The following is a 22,675-nucleotide window of genomic DNA, read 5'->3' as shown; positions in this document are numbered from 1 at the left end:
TCACGTGGGTCGTGGTTCTGGGCCAGTATCTACTGGTCCTGGGTACTCCCATCTATGGTCCACTTCATGGACTGTGTGAAGCACCATGGACCATGAAGGCCACCGTGGCTCTTCACTTGGGGCTGGGGTGTACTTGTTCGACTTGACAGACCAATCCACAAGCCGTGTGAAGTTCCACAGACCGTCAAGTGGACCATGGTTCTTTCTTTGAGCCATGGTGGTTGCCCAAGCTGGGCTGGGATGTGAACCACGACAAGGGTTACAGGTCGTGGTCCTGTTCACAGCGCGTGAACCCCTCTGTGGTTCTCTTTTTTCTATTGTTTAGTCAACGTTGATTTATGAGGTGTTACACGTAATCGACTTAGAACATGCACAAAAAAGGTGCAGAAAGTAGAAATGGTGAGTACGAAATCTATTTGACTCAACAGAATTGTCAACTCACCTAAATATGAAGTGATGGCAAGAGTCGGTCCTAAACTGCCATGTTTGATAAGTACCACATATACTACTCCTTTTTAAGAGAACAAACCTAGACTAGTAGCTAATGTCAACAACATTATATGTATATTAGGTTTAAATAATTTGAGATCACAGTCAAGTCAAACTAAGAGTAAGAAAGTGTTAGGATTTATGCAGTTTTGATTATTGATAAAAAAAAGATGAAACACATCAGTCAACATGGTCCAAAGGTACATTATCACGAGCAGTTGAATTCGGGAAAATTTCAAAATAAATAAGGCAAGAGTGCAGAAATCAAGAAATGGATAATGTAAATTCCGTGATAAAACACAAGAAAACAAACAAGTAATGCACTGAAGAGAAAGAATCAATGAGTTTGATTTGAAGAAGGAGTCTAAAGAGGCAAGGAGTTTGAATTGAAGAAGGAAAATTGAAAGAACACACATGCAACTACCACAATGAACTTGGAGAAACTTACCCTTCAAAATGTAGTTTTTTTTCTCTTTCAACTCTAAGATCCTCTCGTCGATTCTATTCTTAATCACAAACCTCACAATCCTCTCCTCGATTGTATAGTTAGCTGCAGAAATACAAGCACACACCTGATTGGTTTATACTGTCCTATTCGATGGATTCTATCTTGGGCTTGCCTTTCCACAGCAGCATTCCACCAAGGATCCATCAAAAAAACCTAACAAAGTGCAAGAGGAGAGTAAAACATCAAGGAAAGTAGTCTAGGTCATTCAAAATGTATCTATTCTTTAGGTGCACGGAGATGAAGTAAAATCATCCAAACCAAAAAAAATAGTTTTAACCTGAAGAGATGAAGGAATCCAACATAGATTCAAATCCCTTGGTATTTGACAAGAAATGAAGAATATTCATTGATAAAGAGAGGAAAGGCAATCCTTTCGTGTGATGCCACTGTAAGATTCAGGGAAAGACCTCCGGCTTTCAAGCTCATAAGAAATATAATGCAATCTGGATCATTGGTAAATCTTGTAATTGCAGAATCTCTTGCAGTGATAGTCATGGATCCATCTAATTGAACACAACTAATGCCCGACAGCCAAGTGCACACAAGAAATGTTTTTTGTTGTGACTAGTGATGGAAACAATAGGGGTAGATGTGAAGGGAATAACGAAGACATGTCTTACCTTCTGTAGAGAATAGTGTATCAGATCCAAAAATTATGTGAATTGGCTGAAGACTTTTCCCTTTGCGGAACCATCTCTTTTAATCATGAACCTTATATCTTCTCTATTGATCCAATAAAACAAGCAATGAGAATGCTATTATAAAGGATATAAATAAGATTGAGACCACGCCAACGATTTATTATTCGTCAATTAGTTTCCACTAAATTAAGTGGGGGTGGTATTTGATGCAACATTTTCAAATATAAAGCTAAGGTAAGATACGATGTAGTTATAATTGAAAGTAATTGTTTACCAAAGATTCTACTTTTGTGCTTGTCTGAAAATTATCAAGACAAATTTTGTTCAATATACTCGAGGACCTATATCCTTTGATAGTTGCTTTAGTTTTCTAATCATTTTCCATGAAATCCACTGTAATTGATTTAAAACATGAAGGACTTGCAAAATACATGTGTGCAAGAATTAACCTGCAATAATCAAAAGAGCTGCATGTTTTTATAGGAGAGTCCGTTTATGTTTCAAATGACAACATAATAGCAATGAATTCATAGAATATTTCTTAGGTTGTCAATAGATGAGGTACGAGAGTTTAAACCATCAAGTCCACAAGTTTAATCAAAGTCCTTTTAGTGTTATAAGGCATTCCTAAAATCATTTCTAGTAAAAAAAAAAAAAAGTCTTTCCTATGGTGCTGGAAAAGAATTTTTAGAAGACATCCTAGATGTATATGTGGAAAACTATGGCCACATTAAGATGTGAAATATCCATCATATAGTATACGAAATAGTAATGTAGTGTGAGTAGGAAATCCATCAAATTAAATTTTAGTGATGTATCAAGTTTCGTGAGTGAGATTATTCCTTTATTTTATACTTTTTATTTCTTTTATTAGGGAAGTGGGAGAGTATGCAACTCACAATTGGATATTCTACTGGCTCGTGACATAAACCACATGGTTGGTCAACATAGACAACATTAATTGTTCTTCCACTTCTAGCCGAAGAAGAACTTGAGCATTCCACAAGTTAAGGATGATCAACTGCCTGTAGTCAGATAAAAGATAAAATCAAACAAATATAAGAAAAGGTTTTCTAGTTATTAATTTTGAGGTAGAATCATTCATAGATCATAGAAAGTCAATTAAATTGCTTGCCTTAGTAGAAGAAGTCTGAACTATTTTTTTTAGGTTCAAGGGAGGATATATAAGGAAAAAGCAAGCCAAGAAATTACTGAAGGAATTATTATCTCCAAGTTCTAAAATACTGAAAGATTTAACCCATTAACAACATTAAATATTTCATCTCCATGATCTAGTGATTTTACCACAATTGGTGTTGAAGTATTGAAATATTTCTTCTTAAGAAAAAAAAATTACATTGGATCTGATCCATACTTTGAAGGTTAACAATGAACCTATAACAAAGAATTTTATTCACGGTGAAAACCAAATACAAGAAGGTACCAATACATTATTAAGAATAATTTAGTTTGAATGCCTGATATCCATACCTATCCCATGCGTGTGAGTAGATTAAAAATGTTTGCATAGTTATTCATCAACATACCCGCTTGAATGTATTTGTACCAAAATACGTCAGGATGAAACAATATAGTGATGAGAAAATGAATAACACACCACTTATTTTGACTCTCATTATTTACTTTTTCACAAGGTGAAATAGCTAGTGTCGATTATTTTCCACGAAAAATCATGTAAGCTGGTCATTATATGGGATTTCCAAGAAAGGAACGTCTGTATGTTTTAAGGATAACGTAAAACATAGCAATTCGATGAAATATATACCATGCAAAATCATTTAATTAAAAGACCAAACAAAAATAATACACAAGAAAAAGACCATGAGTTGCACCATTAAACAAATTCAATAAGAACATCACCATGAGTAGCGAATGGAGAGCAAAAAAAAGGCAAAGATTACTTTCAAACAGGCAAGGGTCTAGTTTCATAATTATTGACAAAAATATATTATATACGTATTCAATTGTGCCCGAATTTCATCTCACAGTGATCTGTAGTAGTCTTCTTCTTTAACATCGAAACAATCTTTGCGCAAGGTAACCTGAAGAAGAAAGTAAGTTATATTCTATAGAGGAGACAAAACAATTAATAACTCTGGCACTAAGTTAATGTGAAAAAAAACTTACGATCCTTGGAGGAAGTCCAAGATCAACAGCCCTTCCTTTTTTAGTATGTCTTAGCATTATGGTTTTTAAAATTTTGTGTTTCAACAAAACCATAGCATCTCCACCAAACCCATGATTCCCTTGAAATTGTATGAGTGAGGCAATATACTAGAACATAAGATGTATCAACGTCTCTATGTCAGCAACAATATTGTTTATCACAAATAACAAAAGGCATCAAAATAAGTATAGCAATTTGATAACTTACTCTATTCCACCAGCAAAAGTGTCGAAAAGATTAGTGGTGGCAATGTGGACACTCGAATGAGCTAAAATAAATACAAACACAAAAGGGAGCAAATAAGAGATTTCAAAAAAGTGAAAGATAAAAAGATTCTCAAGGAAGAAAGATTTCAATTGTCAGTGAAACAGTAACAACTAAATCTCTGGTGAAATATGAACAAATATAACATAATAAAATTAAAACAAATCCTCAGTTATATGTTTCTCTATCTAACCAAGTTAGGTGCAAAGATAAAAAAGAAACTTTTAAGTCTACCTATTGTTGAGAGCTCTGCGATCACAATCTTCACAGAAGTAGTAAGAGTAAGGAATAATTTGCAAGAAACAGACCTGTCCAGAAGTAAGGATGTATTTAGTTCTGAAAATGATGAAGATGTGAATTATGTTAGCCACAAAAGAACATTAATCACAAAATACATACAAGTGCGTACAGCTCTCCTACACGGTTTTGTTGGGGAGTACCACTTAAGGCCCACTTATAAGAAGATTCTAGCGCAAGAATAGCTCTTGTAGTGTTGCTGCGTATATTTTTCACACAATGGGCATGTGCAACAAAAGTGCAATCCGTTAGAAAATAGTGGATGAAGGGTTTGTCCGACAAAACCTACAAATGTGAACTTTTAATAGACTACCCTGTGATGGCAGAGTGATTGGTCATGTTTATACAACCTTACCCTTACCTTGTGAAGGTAGAGAGGTTTATTTAGGTAGACCTCAGCTTAAGTAATGCATATCAAGAAAAACGAAATATGTGGGTCTAGTTATGCAATGATCACCTCATCCAAAATAATATGATTCCAATTCATAGAGTGCAAAATCATGATATTTTTCCTGTACTCAGTCTCCACTATTGAGTAGGTAGTGATAACAAAATCATATTCCGCGAACCTACCAATATTTTTCTCCCTGTTGGCACCATGATAAACAAGAATTGTGTTGCTTCCTTTTGTGTTGAAGCGGTCAATCTCGTTGACCCACTCAATCATAGCGACAACTTGACATATAACAAGGGTTCCTTCCACTGCTGGAAGAATATAAGGGGCAGGTGAGAGCAAATCGAAATTTGAAATTGCTTTCCCTATTTCACGTTTAGCAAGCACAAGAGCTATGGCTTGAACAGTCTTCCCCATCCCCATATCATCAGCAAGAATACCGCCTCTAGCTATTGATTCTTCTTGCTTCAAAGCCCAAGTCAACCACTCTTTCTGGTACCTTAGCAAGGGTATGATCAAATCAGATGGCTGCTCAGCAGTTTCAGTCATAAACTCATTCTGACTATAGAAGTCCAGATAAAGTGAATGGTTTTCTTCCATCCACCTATCGTTCCCTTCTTTCCATACATGCCACATCAATACATGGTCATCACCATATCCTACATCATTCATTACACCATCTTTTTCTACCTGCTATTCTTTTATTTTAATACTCCATTCGCCATTTGTAGTATTGGATATCCTTCTTTTTGTTATATTGGGCCAAACTGCTTCCACAGTTAAATCAATATCAACAAATTCACTAGCTTGGGCTTCATTCAACAAATTATTAGTTCATCTGCATAGATGATTAAACCAACAATCACATAATTAACCATGTACATAAACTATTCACTGCATATTAATGTTGACATAAAAAATAAATGTTATATGGAATACCTTTGTCAATGCTCCCAATGTAATTAGAATCAAAGGATATAAAAATAACGACATCATCATTTACATTTATCTACAACATATAGTGGATATAGATATGTATGACACATGCCATCTCAAAGAAATACTTCATCACACACAAAAAAAAAAAAATGAAAAGGACATTTTTTTACACCAAATTGGCCCACTTGTTTCTTAGGATGGGAACAAACTCGCAATACGCCTATTAGGAAATATAATATTCTCCGATAATACTCACAAACCTTATTTAATGATCTTCCTATTTTTCCTTTCTATTTATAAAAGTTTTGTCCCCGATACTAGAAAAAGTTTTAAACTTTATATTTTCTTTATACTAGTATTTATCGTTCTCTTTCTTTGTTGTTTAATTTATTTATGGTTGATGAGTAAAGTCAAACCATCAATACATTTTGATTGATCTTATATTGGTGTTCGATTCATCTTAAACCTAGCTAATAAGAGAGAAGAGTGTCCATGGTCATATAAGGTGTTCCATACATCTCTTAAAGGGCTAATGAGGGACTCTAACCATTAATACTATCAGTTCAATCAATCAACCCATTTATTCCTTACTAGAAACAAATAGTAAGTGACAAACCATTTCTATTAGTACTATAGTGTTGCACGCACCTTGACTATCTCTCGACACCTGTTATTTCCAATCAATACAAGTACCAGCAAATTCTATCATGAGATTTGGGAATAATTCACCTAATATATTTTCATTTAATATTTGAACCAAGGATGTCACTCCTTTGACTGCTAAATCTTCCCACTATGGGTTGGATAAATGAACTTCATGCAGGGAAGTCACTTTTATGAATCTTTAATACTTTTTTTTCTAGAAAAAACATTTTTTTGACCGAATAAAACTTGAAAAATTTATGAATTCCACCATAGCAAAACACCTTAAAATTCCATTTTACTCACGTAATCGGTAAGACTAAAGCAAAACAAATTGCAATTCACATCAAAATAAACTAGTTGTATGATCGCAAATATAAACACCAGGAAAATAAAAAGGATTATTAAACGAAAGATTTTTCGAGTGAACCTTCGGTTGAAGATGAGGAAGGATGAGAATGGATTCTCATTTTCTACACAAATAATTACTTGTGGAGATTTGAAGAAAAAAATAAACAACAATTGTGACGAGAGAGACAGAGTCTCAGTGTGTTAAGAGACAATGAGTAGGAAACCAATTTATATGGCCAGAATCAATAAAGATAAAGGGTGTGATGAAAATATTTTTACACACTTACCTTGTATTCAATTTTAGTAATCAAAAGTTGACCAATTTTTAAGTTGAGAGCGCTTAAGCCTTAAGCAAGCACTTGCCTTATATTTGATGTTTGTTTTAAGAAATTCTTTTTTATCTATTTACAAGTTTTGAAATATTAGATAACAAGACTATCATGCTTCTGGCATATCAATAGGCTTTTAAAGTTATGACTAGCATGCTTCAAATTGATATGTTTTATGTTATTTTTGTTACATATGATTTGAAAAAATGTTTTTAGAACTAAAATGAAAAATTCTTTGCAATATTGAAATGCAACGAGCCTGTCGGAATTGAAATATATAGTTGACACTAATTAATTAGAATAACCATCATACTTATTCTATAAGTGGGAAGTTTCATAATTGAAAGTTAGATTACGATTATATCCTTCCAAAGTTAATTGACTATTATAATTGTCACGGCCTGACTCCTCGAGTCATGATGACACCTACTATAACCCACCAGCAGGTAAACAATCCCTTAACTCTAAATGAAAGGTAATGAGTACAAGGGTAGAACTTCAGTAGAAATAAAATTATAACAATAAAACAAGATAGGGGTGGAAGAAAACCAAAAAGCTTTATACATGAAGAGAATCCCTCCCAGAACCTGAAAGTCACAAGTGTTGCTCTATCTAAAATGGTAGTACAAGTCCCAAAAGCGGACCACAAACAAGTCATCTCAAAGGAAAAAGGCTATATAAACATAAATATAAAAGGAGACAGGTTGATCCAAAACGCCAAGTGCTCACCCACATCTCTGATCTCAAAAGCTGCTGAAGATGGCACAAAAAATCACTACTGATAGTTATTACTAGGACCAGCATTACAAAACAGATGTAGAGTGTAGCATGAGTACTAAAATAAATGTACTCAATAGGCACCAATGTCCAACTAAGGAAGAAAGGTAAAGACAATAAGAAAAGATAGAATCTAGACACAATAGAGGTCCAAACGGATACGAAAGAAAGCACACGAGCATACCAAAAGTAAATCTAAGTACATCTAAACTAAACCTAATTGAACCCCATAAGCCTAGAAGATACACTTGGGCACAAATTTGAATAAAACTCAAATGAACCCCCATAAGACCGATAGGTACACAGAATAACTAAGTCTACTAAGAGAAGAGTACCACGAAGAGAAAGTTGGGCTCCCATCCTAAGTAACCACAATACCCAACAATTCAGTCAACTCCTAGCCCAGCTAGTAAGAGTGAAAACCAATCTAGGCCACCCTACTAGTCCACTCCCATCCTAGCTAGCAAGAGTGACTTGGGGCATATCGACCCCGAAGAGGATCGCATATATTAAGACAAGCCAGTCCACTCCCAAGGGTGTAAGCCACCCAGTTAGTAAGAGTGATCTAGGGGCGTGTTGACTCTAAACAAGATCTCAAATATCAATGCCAAGTCACTGGAACAATGTCCACTCACAAAGAATCAATAGATGGCTTCAAGCCTAGAACAATCCAATCACAAATCGCCGCAAAAGCACAAAACCTATGGTAACACATCACAGCCAAAAAATAAAGGGAGAGGATAAAAGATCTATAAAGGTGTGAAATCACCTAAATAAGGCTTATAATATCAAACTCAAGTCTATTACTCCAATCTATAAGGATCCAGTTTATCCGAAATGACGTAGAAGACAAAAAAATGTTACAAGGATAAAAAAAATCTAAGTTAACACTAGCCTAATCCTAGACTAATGTCGACCATGCTCATTACCGATAAAAAGTGCAGTTAATACACAACAACACGCAACAACACTCATAAACCCCAACTAGCATGGTACTAAACCCGAAACAATGTCAAATAATCCTACAACATTGTAACTAGGAAGAGAAACAATAATAACGTCGTACCCACCCCCAATTCAGTCTACTCAGCTTGCATTTATGTATTCAATCTCAATCTGAATAGAAAGGAACTTGTATCCTACATGTAGATCGACCGCCCGTGCTCCAAATTTCACAGCCAGAGTCTTTCCTTTCTGAACGGACTCTAAACGTTTCCACGCTATCAAACATAGAATCACAACGTCAATATGGCCATTAATACGCTCAAATTACACCTACCTAAACAAGTATAAGTGATCGTTGTCAAATAAAGAACCCAATTTATAGGTTGGGGTCGATCCCACGAGGAATATGGTCTAGACTTAAGATTACTCTCTATTATATCTGTTTAGTCAAACTATTTCTGAAGCAATTAAACTAAAGCGGGGGGGGGGGGGGGGGNGGGGGGGTTGTAAGTAAATAACAGATTGTTGATTATAAGTAACAAGTAGACAAGACAAGATTCAACTTTGTTGTTATCAATATTAGAGAGAAACTAGGCGTATGTGTTCCCCACGAGCTCTTAACGCAGTAATCCTAATAATAGTATTCCTTTCCTAGTGTTTACCTGCAAAGTTGGTAAGTTATGTATCCCTAAGTGATTGGTTCTCCAAATATGAAATTTCACTATGCACCTTGGTCCGGCTATGAGTGTATGCTTTACTAACCCTTACCTTTACCTCAGATTAGACATCACATCAATGTAAGGTTAAGTTTTCACCCTTGCACCAATTGATATTAGACTATTAGATAGCATCCACTAAATCTCTGTTATTAATTATTTTCTTATTAACTACCTCCTTGGTCCAGCAAGTAGCAACAAGACAAGTTCTAACATTTGCAACCGTTAAAAAGACTTCTAAACGAAAGAATTAATAATACATGCATAAACACTATTCAAGAATTACTTAATTATTATTCATACTTTAATAATTGATCATTGCTCCCACAACCCTAGTTGTGGATTTAGCTACTCATGCTTGAAAGATCAGAATATATGTTTGAGTAAAGAGAATTCATGAACTTACAAGATAAATTGCTGAATAATCGAATCTTCAATTGAGAAACACAGTTAAACTTGAATAAAAGGAAATCCAGAAATCAAATTGCTAATTTGCAAGTTAATTCCCAAAAACCAAAGAACTAAGAGATAATAACAATGTCTAACCCCTAAAAATGAGGTTTACAGTTCTATTTATAGAAAAACATGTCCTAAACAAAAAGGAAATGAAATAAGGAAATAAACTTCTGGGACGCGGCTTCGACGACGAACTTGACCTATGGTCCATAGGTCCCCTTCCGTAGCTCCATACTTAGAGTTTTTCATCAGGTACTGGATTCAAGTTTCTGAATCAAAAGAGGATGTGCAGGACGGCCCGTGGGTCGACCTATGGTCCATCAGTTGCATCTGTAGTTCCACACTTGGTCAAACTTCCCTGGTGCTCCATCTACGTCGTCTACCGACGGTCTATAGGACCTTTTCGTGGGTGACTCCTTCTGCAGATTTTCAGCTTTCATCTCACTCAACCACGCCCAAGCCTATTTCCTGCAAATATAACATATAAACATTATTTCTAATACAATATAGCCCTAGACACACACAACTTCTAAGTGAAATGTATCAAAAATATTGTAAACTCACGGTATATCAGTTGTTTAAACACCAAAAATATAAAATGGAATCGAACAAAGTTTGGAGTCAAATGAAAGTTGTGGTACCCGCATCAGAATTCTGGAATTGACCCCACCAAGAGGTCCTAATCAGTGCCATGAAATTATTTCCAAAAAGAAATGTAATACAGGGCTCGTAACTGATACACTCAAATTACACCTCCTTTCAGAAACATAAGCGATCGTTATCAAGTAAAGAACCCAACTTGTAGGTTGAGATCGATCCCACGAGGAAAATGGTTTAGACTTTACTTTTAACCAACAATTATATTCGATTAGTCAAATTATTTCCAGAAACAGGTAATAAAAGGGGGGTTTGTGCTTGTGTGAAACAAATAGTAAGAACTTAAGAAGTAGTCAATAATTAAACTCAACTTTGGTTGTTATCAAGATAAGAGAAATAACTAGGGTATACGTGTTCCCCATAATCTCATAACGCAGTAATCCTAGTAATAGCAATCCTTTTCTAGTGTATTACATGCAAAGTGATAAGTTAGGTATCTCTAAATCCTTGGTCCGGCATCTAGAGAATTTCACCCCGCACCTTGGTCCGGCTACGTGTGTATAATTTACTAACCCTTACCTTTACCTCATATTAGACATCATAATCGATGTTTGGCTTAGTTATTACTTCGCACCAATCGACACTAGCCTATTAGATAGTATCACACTAAATCTATGTTGATAATTCTTTTCTTGTTAATTACCTCCTTGGTCCGGCAAGTAGTAACAAGGCGAGTTCTAACGTTGGCCACCGTTAAAAAGACTTCTAAACGAAAGAATTATCAATGCATGCAAAATACTAGTCAAGAATTGTTTATTTACTATTCATACTTTGTTAATCGATCATGGTTCCCACAACCCTACTTGTGGATTTAGTTACTCATATTGGCAAGAACACAATTCATAATTGTAGATGAAGAAATCATGAACTTCGTAAAGAGAATAATAAACCCAGAAAATTAACTTGAATTGCAAAGCCAAAATCTTCAAAACGAACTTGGGAAATCAACAATTGCTAGGGTTGCAAATTAATCTCAAAAGTTACAAAGCAAAAACAGAATAATAGTGTCTAACCCCCAAAAACGAGGTTTACATGTCCTATTTATAGAAAACAAATCCTAAATAAAAAAGGAAACAAATTAAGGAAAGTTTTGTTCAGATACGCGTCTTCGATCCACGAGACTAACTTACGGACCGTCGATGGATCTACGGTCCGTAAGTCCCTTCCGTCACTCGGGACTTAGAAAATATTTCAGCATCCACCAATCAGCTTCTCTGAAGCAAACGACGGACCAACAGCACGGACCATAGATCGATCTACGGTCCGTCAATCCCTTCTGTTGCTCCATACTTAGAATCTTCAAAAATCAGGTACTGGAACCCTCGCAGTCTCAATCTACGGATCAACAGTACGGTCCGTAGATCAATCTACGGACCGTCAATGGGCACTGTGGTTCCACACTTGGTCAGATTTCCCTGATTTGTCCTCAACACCATGCCTGCTGATCTACGGTCATCACCTACGGACCGTGAATGGACCTACGGTCCGTAGATGACCTCCGTAGATGCCTTTTTCTGCATTTCCTTCAACTGTCTCTAACTTTTGCGCCTGAACACCTTTCCTGCAAAACATGATAAAACACATGAAAACCAATATAAAAAGGCCCTAGACACACACAACTTGTAAGTGAAATGTATTAGAAATACCGTAAACTCACGATATATCAACACCCTCAACTTAAATTCGTTGTTTGTCCTCAAGCGACGCACTAGAACTATAAACGACACTTGTATAGAAGCAAGCATTTCTAACTCAAGCAATCACATGGTTCTCTACCTCCTCATTGTTTGGGTGCACATTCGTTCTCTTAGACTCGACAAGTCAACTCATGTGGATCACATCATGACACAGACCAACCAACTGACACACAACATACACCTTCTCACTGCCACCCAGGTACCAACTTTCCAACAATGGAACTAGTGCCCTTACTTCAAACGAAATCCTCTTTTAGCAAAAATTTGATTTCATTAATGGCACAAGGATTTATTCAACACTCACGCTCAGAAGTAATTTCAAATACAGTTAGTGCTTACTGCCATAAGCTTGCCCTTATTTTCACTGCTCAAACTCTTCAAACTAGACTCCAGGATCACGATAGGACTTTATTGGCTTGTAACGTAGGCTCAGGGTCAGGTGTGGTACATTTGGGTACTGTTTAGTGACTTTATGCCCTCCTTGTCATTACACTAGGCTTTTAACCTCTTTTTTCCCTATTTTTGTCATATTATTGCTTTACCGCTTTCCCTTGATTTTCTTCAACCACGGAAGTGACTTTAAAGTTTGTAGCTCAATTTCTTTTTATTTTATTGCTCCTTTCTCTTTGAATAATTCACATCCTTTCCTTTCGTTTCCCCCAATATTTTTTATTTTATTTTTTATCCCCATTTTTCTTTCAGTTTCCTCTTTCATAGCCACCCTCAACTTATGGATTTTCCGTTAGTTGAGGTGCACAATACCTGATGTCAAGTCAGGGCCAAGATTGAACTTACTTTTACATTAGCCACCCTCAACTTAGGCTTTTGGCCTAAGTCAAAGTGCACATGTCCAAGGAGGGACCGGGGCCAACATAGTAGATTATGGGAAAGTGAGTTCGGGGTTTTAGAAAAAAAAAAGGTTTATTTTTAGGCTCAAAGTAGGATCAAAGGGAACAGTTATTTCATTTGGTTGAATCCTTCTAGGCAATTTATGGTTTTGTCAGAACAACGGCCTATGATCACTTCCTATCCTCTAGATTGAATTGTCTTAGCAGGACTAACCAGGCAAGTTCTAGTTTTGCACAAAACTGTTTGCACAGTCAATGATTCTCACCCACTCTTGGCACAATTTTCATTATCAGATTATCAGATTACCCAGTTCAAGTTTCAGGTTTAATCATGCAATCAGGTCGATTGTTACTATGTCATATTCAGAGCCAACACAATCAACAACTCGTAGCCTACTTCTAGTATAAAACCCAGAATCTGACGGGTATCATTTTTCCTAAGCCATCATGCTTCGTTCTGTATCATGCTTCTACACACACAATCCTAAGACATGCCGGTTCAACAAAAATTAAACAGTCTCTTGGGGTAAAAGAACACAGGCAAGAAAACCCCAAGAGAAGATTCATGAGTTGGGTTACTCAGGCTTCACCCTATCACTCACGATCCATTTACCCCACCCCCAACAAAAATAGATGCAATTGCCCTCAATGCATACATAGACAGTAAAAGTGAATGGATTTGAGTGAAGCAAACCTGTGGCGCAAAGCGCCGACAAATCATCAACAAGCAGGGGGATCCGATTTTCCGGAGCCCTCTGGAACATCAGTAGGGGCACCATCAGTAGTGCCCACCTCAGCAATCCTAGCACCCTCAGTAGTGCATTCTATCAAACGCTCCGCACCATCAGTGGTGCTCGCAACGCCTCTCAAAATGGGTTGATCCTCTGCAACTAGGGCTGAGCTCGATGCCCCTGCAGCTCTCTCACGCACCCTCTGCTGGCGCAACTCTTCGTCTGTGATCGAAGCCCTCCTAGCCTCCTTCTCCTGCCGATGCCGTCTTTTCTGAGCTTTCTCTTCCTCCGTGCGATGAGAGCGGTGCCGCTTGCCCTTGGCATGTGTCGGTGCAGGACCCTCCTCGGCGATGCCACTGAATAGAGCATCTAGCACTGTATCATCAGCCAGCGCAGTAGGGGCAGCCTGAGTCTCCACTGAAGGTGCAGCAAGAATGGTATCAATATCAGTCCGGAGGCTGGCTATGTCAGCCTGCAAAGCAGATAAGTCTGTAACCGGGACTGATCGCTCGAGGACGCGCAACTCAAAGGCGTCAAGCCGCTTATTAACCGCCAGGACCTTACGGTCCATCATCCCCTCCATCCTGCGCTCCAATCTAGCCTCGGACTCAGCAATCGACTTTAGTATCCAAGGTTGGATGTGATGTAGCAGTGTGGCCATCTGCGCCTCTAACTTTTGTACTCTGGCCATCGGGACAACCGTCGCTCCCAACTATGGTGCGGACCGGGAAGAACTAGGAGCAACACTCGCTGCCTAAGAAGAGGAGCCTGGGACAGTGTCGGTGTGGTCTGGGATAATGGGGTCACCGCCCTGTGTCTGCAAGATCGGAGCCCGGGGGGGTACCTCAATCTGGGGATCTCTGCGAGGTGCTGCCACATTCGTGTCATCCCTAATAAGGTCAATGTCCAATGCCCCTGTAGGGTGGACTAGCCTGTCACAATGCCAGATCGGCACTCCAGAGTCCCTGCACAAGTGAAATATCAGACAGGGGAAAGGGTAAGTAGTGGAGGTCCTGAAAGCTCTCTCGTGGATCTCTGCCAGCAGAATTCGGGCAAAGTCGATCTCTACTCCCGCCACCAATGCAGCAACCATCACCGCTCTGTCCCAAATGACTTGATTGTCAACTTTTGTGGGCGACACTCTGTTGCGTACCAACAGCCAGAAGAATTTTGCTACGAAGTTCAATGTGGCCTTCCGGATGCCCAACCGTGGAGCAGTGACCCATTCTGCTCGCTCGCCATCTACAGCAATGTACCTAGCTAGCCATAGTATCATAGCCTCTCGCTGCTCAGAATTCCTCTGGAACGTGCCACTCCGCACGATGTCCCAGCGGTAATCAAATTCTGACGTGTTAGGAAACCAAGAGTGGCCCGTGGTAGGACCATAGAGAAAACGGCTAATGGTGGCGGGTGATATGTCTACCAGACACCCTCGAACCAAGGTGGAAGTGAGCGGGGCCTGAGCTAGTGGCTTTGACCGCTTGGAAATGGACCCGCGGAGAGTGGCAGCATAGGAAGCATAGAACTCCCGGACAATCTCCTCGTTATACGTCCCTGGGTCTCGAGCCATCCAGTCACACTTGTGAAGTTTGAACAGCCGGTGAATATCTGGCACAGTATGCAACCTCCCCGTGAGGACTCTGCGCTCCTCTTGAATTAATCGGGCCATTTTTTGTTTGTCATTCACCATCTTTGCATCCCGATAGATTTGCCATTGACCCTCGACACACCACCTATTCAGCTCCCCTGCTACCGGAGCGGGTTCATCATTCCTTGGTGCAGGAATGGCCTCTGAACTAGTTGCCTCATCAGACGAGGCTGCTTGGTCATTCTCTCCAGACCCTGTGGACGATTTGGCGTTGGACCCTGTAGCATGGACAGACTCTGATTGTGATGAGTGGGAGCCTGAGGCATGGGTGGACTCGGAGCCGGACATAGGAACCTCTGAACTGGAAGCAGCCCCAGTTGGTGACCCGATCAGTGTGTGCTCCTCATCAGACTGGGAGACAGTGACTACGTCGGGGATCACCTTCCGGGGGGTGCTCCTGGGTGCTGCGCGAGAGGCCCTAGGGTTGAGAGGCACATATGCGGGGTCAGAGTCGTTCTCGGTGTCCTCATCAATCAACCGGAAGCTAGGGGCAACCGATTTGGACTTGCCCCGTTTCGAGTAGGTGACCATCTTCTTGGGTGCCATCGTACCTGCAGGAACGTCATTAGTGCCAAAACTAACCATATGCAGCAAAAGAACTCATTTAGAGTTGGTAACGACCCAAACTATGTCCAAAAAAAAAATTTTGACAGATGCTACAGACGGCATCCACGGAGGAGACCTACGGTCCGTAGACTGATCTACGGTCCGTGGATCTCTTCCGTGGATCAGGGTGCCTGAAATATAGGTCGCAGATGAAAACCACGGAAGTGCAGAACGGTCCGTAGATGGATCTACGGACCGTAGTCCACATCCGTGGTTTTACACTTGGTGAAAATTTGCAGGTGCATCAAATGACGAACCCCATCTACGGTCCGTAGATGGATCTACGGTCCGTAGACGGGGTATCGTGGAAGCAAACAGTGCCAGGTATCATACATTTTTGGCTTTTGGTTTCAATATTAACACAACCTAATCATGCATATACACAATTGAAATATGCTAGTTCGTCATTCTTAAGATTCCTACCGATTATTATACCCAACACTTTAGACTAGATGTGGAACCCTAAGTTGAAACTAGCACGTAGTATTTACGATCACATAAACTCACATCACAATTAAAGCTATACAATCACTATCTATCATTCCAAGGGCATTGTACTATTCAAGTTTATCATGCAATTTCATCTAACAATTACCCAAGGTCAAGACCCATTCCCGACCCTCTAAATTCAACCTATGAATCGAAATTCAAAGTGAAGAGAAAGTTTATTATCTTACAAGCAACAAGGAGTGGGGAGATTGCGTGATGATACTATGATTTAGCAAGACCAAGGAGTCACCTTTTTGTCACTGACCAAACACCGGACCCTTTTTGACAAATTATGGAGTGGGTTGATTATGGTATGGAAGGGGTTTTGGGAATATATGGAAGGGAGGATATTATGTGGTGGTTATGGAGTGATTTGGGGAGTTTAAAGAGTGGGTGAAACGGTTTTGGTAGTAATGGAGGGAAGGGAAATGATTTGAAACAATGGGGGTTTTAAGTAATGAGGGTCCGGGTCGGGTCAGTCAACTGTAGGGTTTGGACTCACGAGACCCCGTCTACGGTCCGTGAGTCTACCTACGGTCCGTAGATCACAATTATTCTTGGAAAATTTTAGGGACTTACCAGGGATCTACGGACACCATTGACGGTCCGTGGATCAATCGACGGACCGTCGATGGGGTCCGTAGACCTCTGCACCAGACCATTTTCTGCAGATTTCTTGTGTGGTGTACCTGCACATGAAGCAGCCAATAGGCTATTTTTTTTTTAACATTTTCTGGACACTTTTTAGACACGGACCTTATATTATTTCTAGCCAACACTAAGAACTAAAATACTGAAACCCCTACCTATAGTGATACAAAGACGCAAGTAATCAAAGAAAGCTAAACTACATAATGGAAAACAGAACCCTATTGTTGGCTAGATTTTACATCTTGGGTTGCCTCCCAAGCAGCGCTTGATTTAACGTCGCGGGACGACGCAGGTATCTTGATTACTCAGACTTCATCAAGATTGCAGGCCTCGATCACTTCTTGCACAGTTTCAGCATTTCCCAGATAGATCTTTATCCTTTGCCCGTTCACCACAAACCTTGTTCCATCCTTATTTTCAAGCTCAACCGCTCCATGCGAGAGCACTTTTGTGAGCAAAAATGGCCCAGTCCACTTAGACTTGAGTTTGCCTGGAAACAAGCGCAACCTAGAGTTGAATAGCAGCACACGATCACCAACCACAAATTCTCGCTTTTCAATTCTTTGATCATGATACCTCTTCATCTTTTCTTTGTATAAGGCTAAACTTTCATAAACTTTTAGGCGAAACTCATCAAGCACTTTCAAGTCGTTCATCCTTTGATTAGATGCAGTGCCCCAATCCAAATTTAACTTCTTCATTGCCCACATCGTCTTGTGCTCTAGCTCTACTGGTAAATGACAAGACTTCCCATATACAAGTTGGTAAGGCGACATACCTATGGGGGTCTTGTATGCAGTGCGATATGCCCATAGAGCATCATCAAGCTTCTTTGACCAATCAGTTCGATTAGCGTTCACAGTCTTTGCCAATATCTGCTTTATTTCTCTGTTGGACACCTCAACTTGACCGCTGGTCTGTGGATGATAAGGGGTGGCTACATTGTGATGGACGCCATATTTCTCAAGTAGTGTTTTGAACAACTTATTACAAAAGTGAGAGCCTCCATCGCTAATAATAGCCCTTGGTGTACCAAATCTGGAGAAGATATTCTTTTTCAAGAATGCGGTGACACTTTTACCTTCGTTGTTGGGGAGTGCTACTGCTTCCACCCACTTCGATACATAATCAACCGCGACCAGAATATACTTCATCCCATATGAACTCACAAATGGGCCCATGAAATCAATGCCCCATACATCAAACAATTCGATCACCAATATGGGATTCATAGGGAGCTCTTGCCTCTTTGAAATCCCCCCATCTCTTTGGCACCGATCACAAGACTTGGCGAAATCATGAGCATCTTGGTGGATGGTAGGCCAATAGTATCCACACTGCAAAATCTTATGTGCAGTCCGAATACCACTATGATGCCCACCAACGGGTGATGAATGGCATGCTTCAAGTACACTCAGCATTTCAACCTCAGGCACACAGCGACGAATAATCCCATCAGCACAACTACGATACAAATAAGGTTCATCCCAAAAGAATTTCTTCACATCATGCATAAATTTCTTTCTTTGGTGAAAAGACAAATCGGGTGGCACAATGTCGCTTGCCAAATAATTAGCAAAGTCTGCGAACCAAGGAATCAAATCATTAGAAGCAGCCAATACCTGTTCATCTGGAAAAGCATCATTAATTTCAGCCCTATCTCCAAGCTTTAGCATGGCCTCTTCCTCTAATCTGGACAAGTGGTCGGCAACTTGATTTTCGGTTCCCTTTCTATCTTTTACCACAAAATCAAACTCTTGCAGCAACAATACCTATCTAATCAATCGTGGTTTTTCATCCTTTTCGCCATCAAATACCTCAATGCAGAATGGTCAGTATGCACGATGACCTTAGTACCAAGCAAGTAGGAACGAAATTTTTCGAATGCAAAAACCACTGCAAGAAGTTCTTGTTCGGTCACTGTGTAATTCTTCTGGTCCACATTCAGAGCTTTGCTAGCATAGTAAATGGGGTGAAGAATTTTCTCACGCCTTTGACCCAATACTACACCAAGTGCCACTCCACTCGCATCAATTATTACCTCAAACGGTTGTTCCCAATCTGGTGAAATAATGATAGGTGTTGTAACCAACTTTTCCTTCAACTCTCCAAATGCTCTAAGACAAGAATCATCAAAGCAGAACTTATTCTCCTTTTCGAGTAGTTTGCACAAGGGATGTGCAATTTTTGAGAAATCTTTGATGAATCTCCTATAAAAACCTGCATGCCCAAGAAAACTTCTAACACCTTTTACAGAGATAGGTGGTGGAAGCTTTTCTATTACTTCGACTTTAGCTCTATCAACCCCGATACCTTTCTCTGAAATTTGATGACCCAACATTATACCTTCTTTTACCATGAAATGACATTTCTCCCAATTCAGCACCAAGTTGCAGTCTTCACATCTTTTGAGCACCTCGGCCAGATGTTCTAGACAATGATCAAACGAATTACCTACAACTGAAAAATCATCCATGAACACTTCAATAGTGTCCTCCACCATATTAGAAAATATCGACATCATACATCTCTGGAAGGTCGCTGGAGCATTGCACAATCCGAATGGCATCCGTTTGAAAGCAAAAGTCCCATATGGACAAGTGAAGTTGGTCTTCTCTTGGTCTTCAGGAGCTACAGAAATTTGATTGTAGCCTGAATACCCATCAAGAAAACAATACCAACCCTTGCCTGTAAGCCTATCTAACATCTGGTCTATGAATGGCATAGGAAAATGGTCTTTCTTTGTCCACGCATTCAGCTTCCGATAATCCATGCAAACTCTCCATCCAGTGACAGGCCTCATTGGAACAAGCTCATTTCGTTCATTTGAAACCACAGTCATACCGCCTTTCTTTGGTACACACTGCACAGGACATACCCAATTACTATCTGAGATGGGATAAATAACTCCCGCATCCAGCCACTTGATGATCTCCTTTTTGACTACCTCTTGCATAGGTGGATTTAATCTTCTCTGGTGCTCAACACTGGGCTTATGATCTGGCATGAGTTGGATTTTGTGAGAACAGATACCGGGGGGAATCCCAATAATATCTGCAATAGTCCACCCAATCGCTCGCTTGAACTTCTTTAATACAGTCACCAAACACTCTACTTGCCCTGCATTCAAATCTGCTGCAATGATGACCGGCAAAGTACTCTCTTCGCCTAAATATACATACCTCAAGTGCGGTGGTAGAGCTTTGCTCTAATTTCGGGGCCTCCACAATAGATGGTCTTGTGGGTGGGGACTCGCGATTCTTCATGTCGAGCTCATACTTCTTTGGTTTGGACCGGTATTCACACTTATCAAGTGCAGCTACCAACTCATCATACTCGTCAATACCATCACTATCAAAATTCATCATGACTGTTACTAGTGCCTCAACACCTAATCGCTCTTCAATTTGCACTTCTGACCCACTCTTCACTCTGTAAGTTATAGCAGATACTGTTTGTAGCTCACCATTCTGCTTCATGGATCTACAGATATTGAAAGTTGCTTCTTCATTGTTCAGTCTGAACTTCATCTGTCCCTTTTCCGTATCAACCAACGCACGCCCTGTGGCAAGAAATGGTCTCCCAAGGATGATGGGAACCTCAAAGTCAACCTCACAGTCAAGAATCACAAAATCCGTCGGAAAGATGAAAGACTCTACTTTCACTAGCACATCATGGAGCACACCTATGGGCCTCTTCACAGTCCGATCAGCCATCAGTAACCGCATTGCAGTGGGCTTTGGGTCCCCCAGACCCAACTTCTTGTAAATAGATAAAGGCATGAGGTTGATGCTAGCACCAAGATCACACAATGCCTTAGCAAAGTGTAATAACCCTATAGTACATGGGATCGTGAAAGCACCAGGGTCCTCCTTCTTCTGCACCAGAGATCTTGTAGCATTAGCACTACAATGCTGTAATCTATCATCATCTTCAAAACTCATAGACCTTTTCTTTGTCACCATATCTTTCATTAATTTTGCATATCCAGGCATTTGCTCCAAGGCTTCTATCAAAGGGACATTGATAGAAAGCTGCTTCAACATGGTGATAAACCTGCGATATTTACCATCTTCAGTCTTCTTCACTAACCTTTGAGGAAAAGGTGGTGGAGGTCTAGGTATGGGGACCACTTTCTGAGGTATTTCCACTTCTTGTTCTATCACAACCTCCGATTCCTCTCTGACTTCCACCACATCATTTTCTTTTCTATTCTTGGTATTCACCACAGACGGCATAGGTGGATCTATGGTTTGCTTACCTCCTCGAGTAGTAATTGACATACAATGACCATTATTCTTTGGATTCTGGATGGTGTTGCTAGGAAGAGTGCCAGGTTGACGCGGGTTCACTGTAGTAGACAACTGCGTCATCTGCTGCTCTAGATGCTTTATTGACACTGCATAGGCATCAACCTTTTGACCGATACCAGATAAGTCATTTCTCATCTCCTTCACATTCTCATCAGTAGCATCAAACCTTCTCATCATCTTCTGCAGCATATCTTCAATACGCGTCATATTACCTCCAACTTCCCTAGCGCCAGATTCCCGATTTTGAGGGGGAACATAGGGTCCAACCCGATCGTTTCTGTTGCCATAGCTGTTCCTGTTGTATTTGTTGTCGCGATTGAAGTTCCCTTCTCGGACATAGTGACCCTCTCGATTGTAATTTCCATAGTTCCGACCTTGGTTCCCTTGACCTTGGCGCCAATTTTCCGTGTTGGATCCTTGGGTGTTTGGTTGGAAAACCCCCGTCTGATCGTTCACCGCATAAGTGTCCTCTTCATAGTAACACTCCTCAACTGGTGGTGGAGTTCTAGTTAAGTAATTTACAGCATTTACCTTTTCTGCTCCTCCACTCACATGCTTCAACACCAACCCCAACTCTGTCCTCATCTGAGCCATCTCCTCACGGATATCATCTGCAGAGTTAACAGTAGCATTATGAACAGCAAATGTGTTTCTCCCAGTATCTGACCTTCTAGTGCTCCACTCTTTGTTGTTGCGAGAGATCCTCTCCAATTTTTCAGCAATCTGTGCGTATATACAATCACCATATGAACCTCCAGCAATAGTGTCAAGTACTGCTTTATTGTTGTCATCCTGTCCTCGATAGAAATATTCCTTCAGTGACTCATCATCAATACGGTGATTTGGGACACTTCTTACGAAAGTCGTGAATCTGTCCCACGAGCTACTCACAGACTCTCCAGGTAATGCTATAAAATTGTTGACCCGATCTTTGTGATTGAGCTTCTTAGACACTGGATAGTACTTTGCTTTAAATACCTTTGCTAGTTGGTCCCATGTGAAAATTGAGTTATAAGGCAGCTCAGTGAACCATACTGCAGCATCGCCTGTCAGTGACAGAGGGAACACTCGTAAGCCGATGACATTCATATCCAAGTCT

At 39.9% G+C, this 22,675-nt stretch overlaps 1 pseudogene; it reads right to left on the bottom strand.

Annotated features, from left to right (window-relative positions):
* On the bottom strand, positions 1-5,453 carry LOC125868426 (ATP-dependent helicase rhp16-like; annotated as a pseudogene).
* Positions 5,454-22,675: the final 17,222 nt, after the last annotated feature.

This window comes from Solanum stenotomum, chromosome 6 (genome assembly GCF_019186545.1).
Source record: "Solanum stenotomum isolate F172 chromosome 6, ASM1918654v1, whole genome shotgun sequence".
NCBI classification, from domain to species: domain Eukaryota; kingdom Viridiplantae; phylum Streptophyta; class Magnoliopsida; order Solanales; family Solanaceae; genus Solanum; species Solanum stenotomum.
The sequence above is the reverse complement of the archived record's forward strand: the minus strand, read 5'-3'. Positions and strand labels throughout refer to the sequence as shown.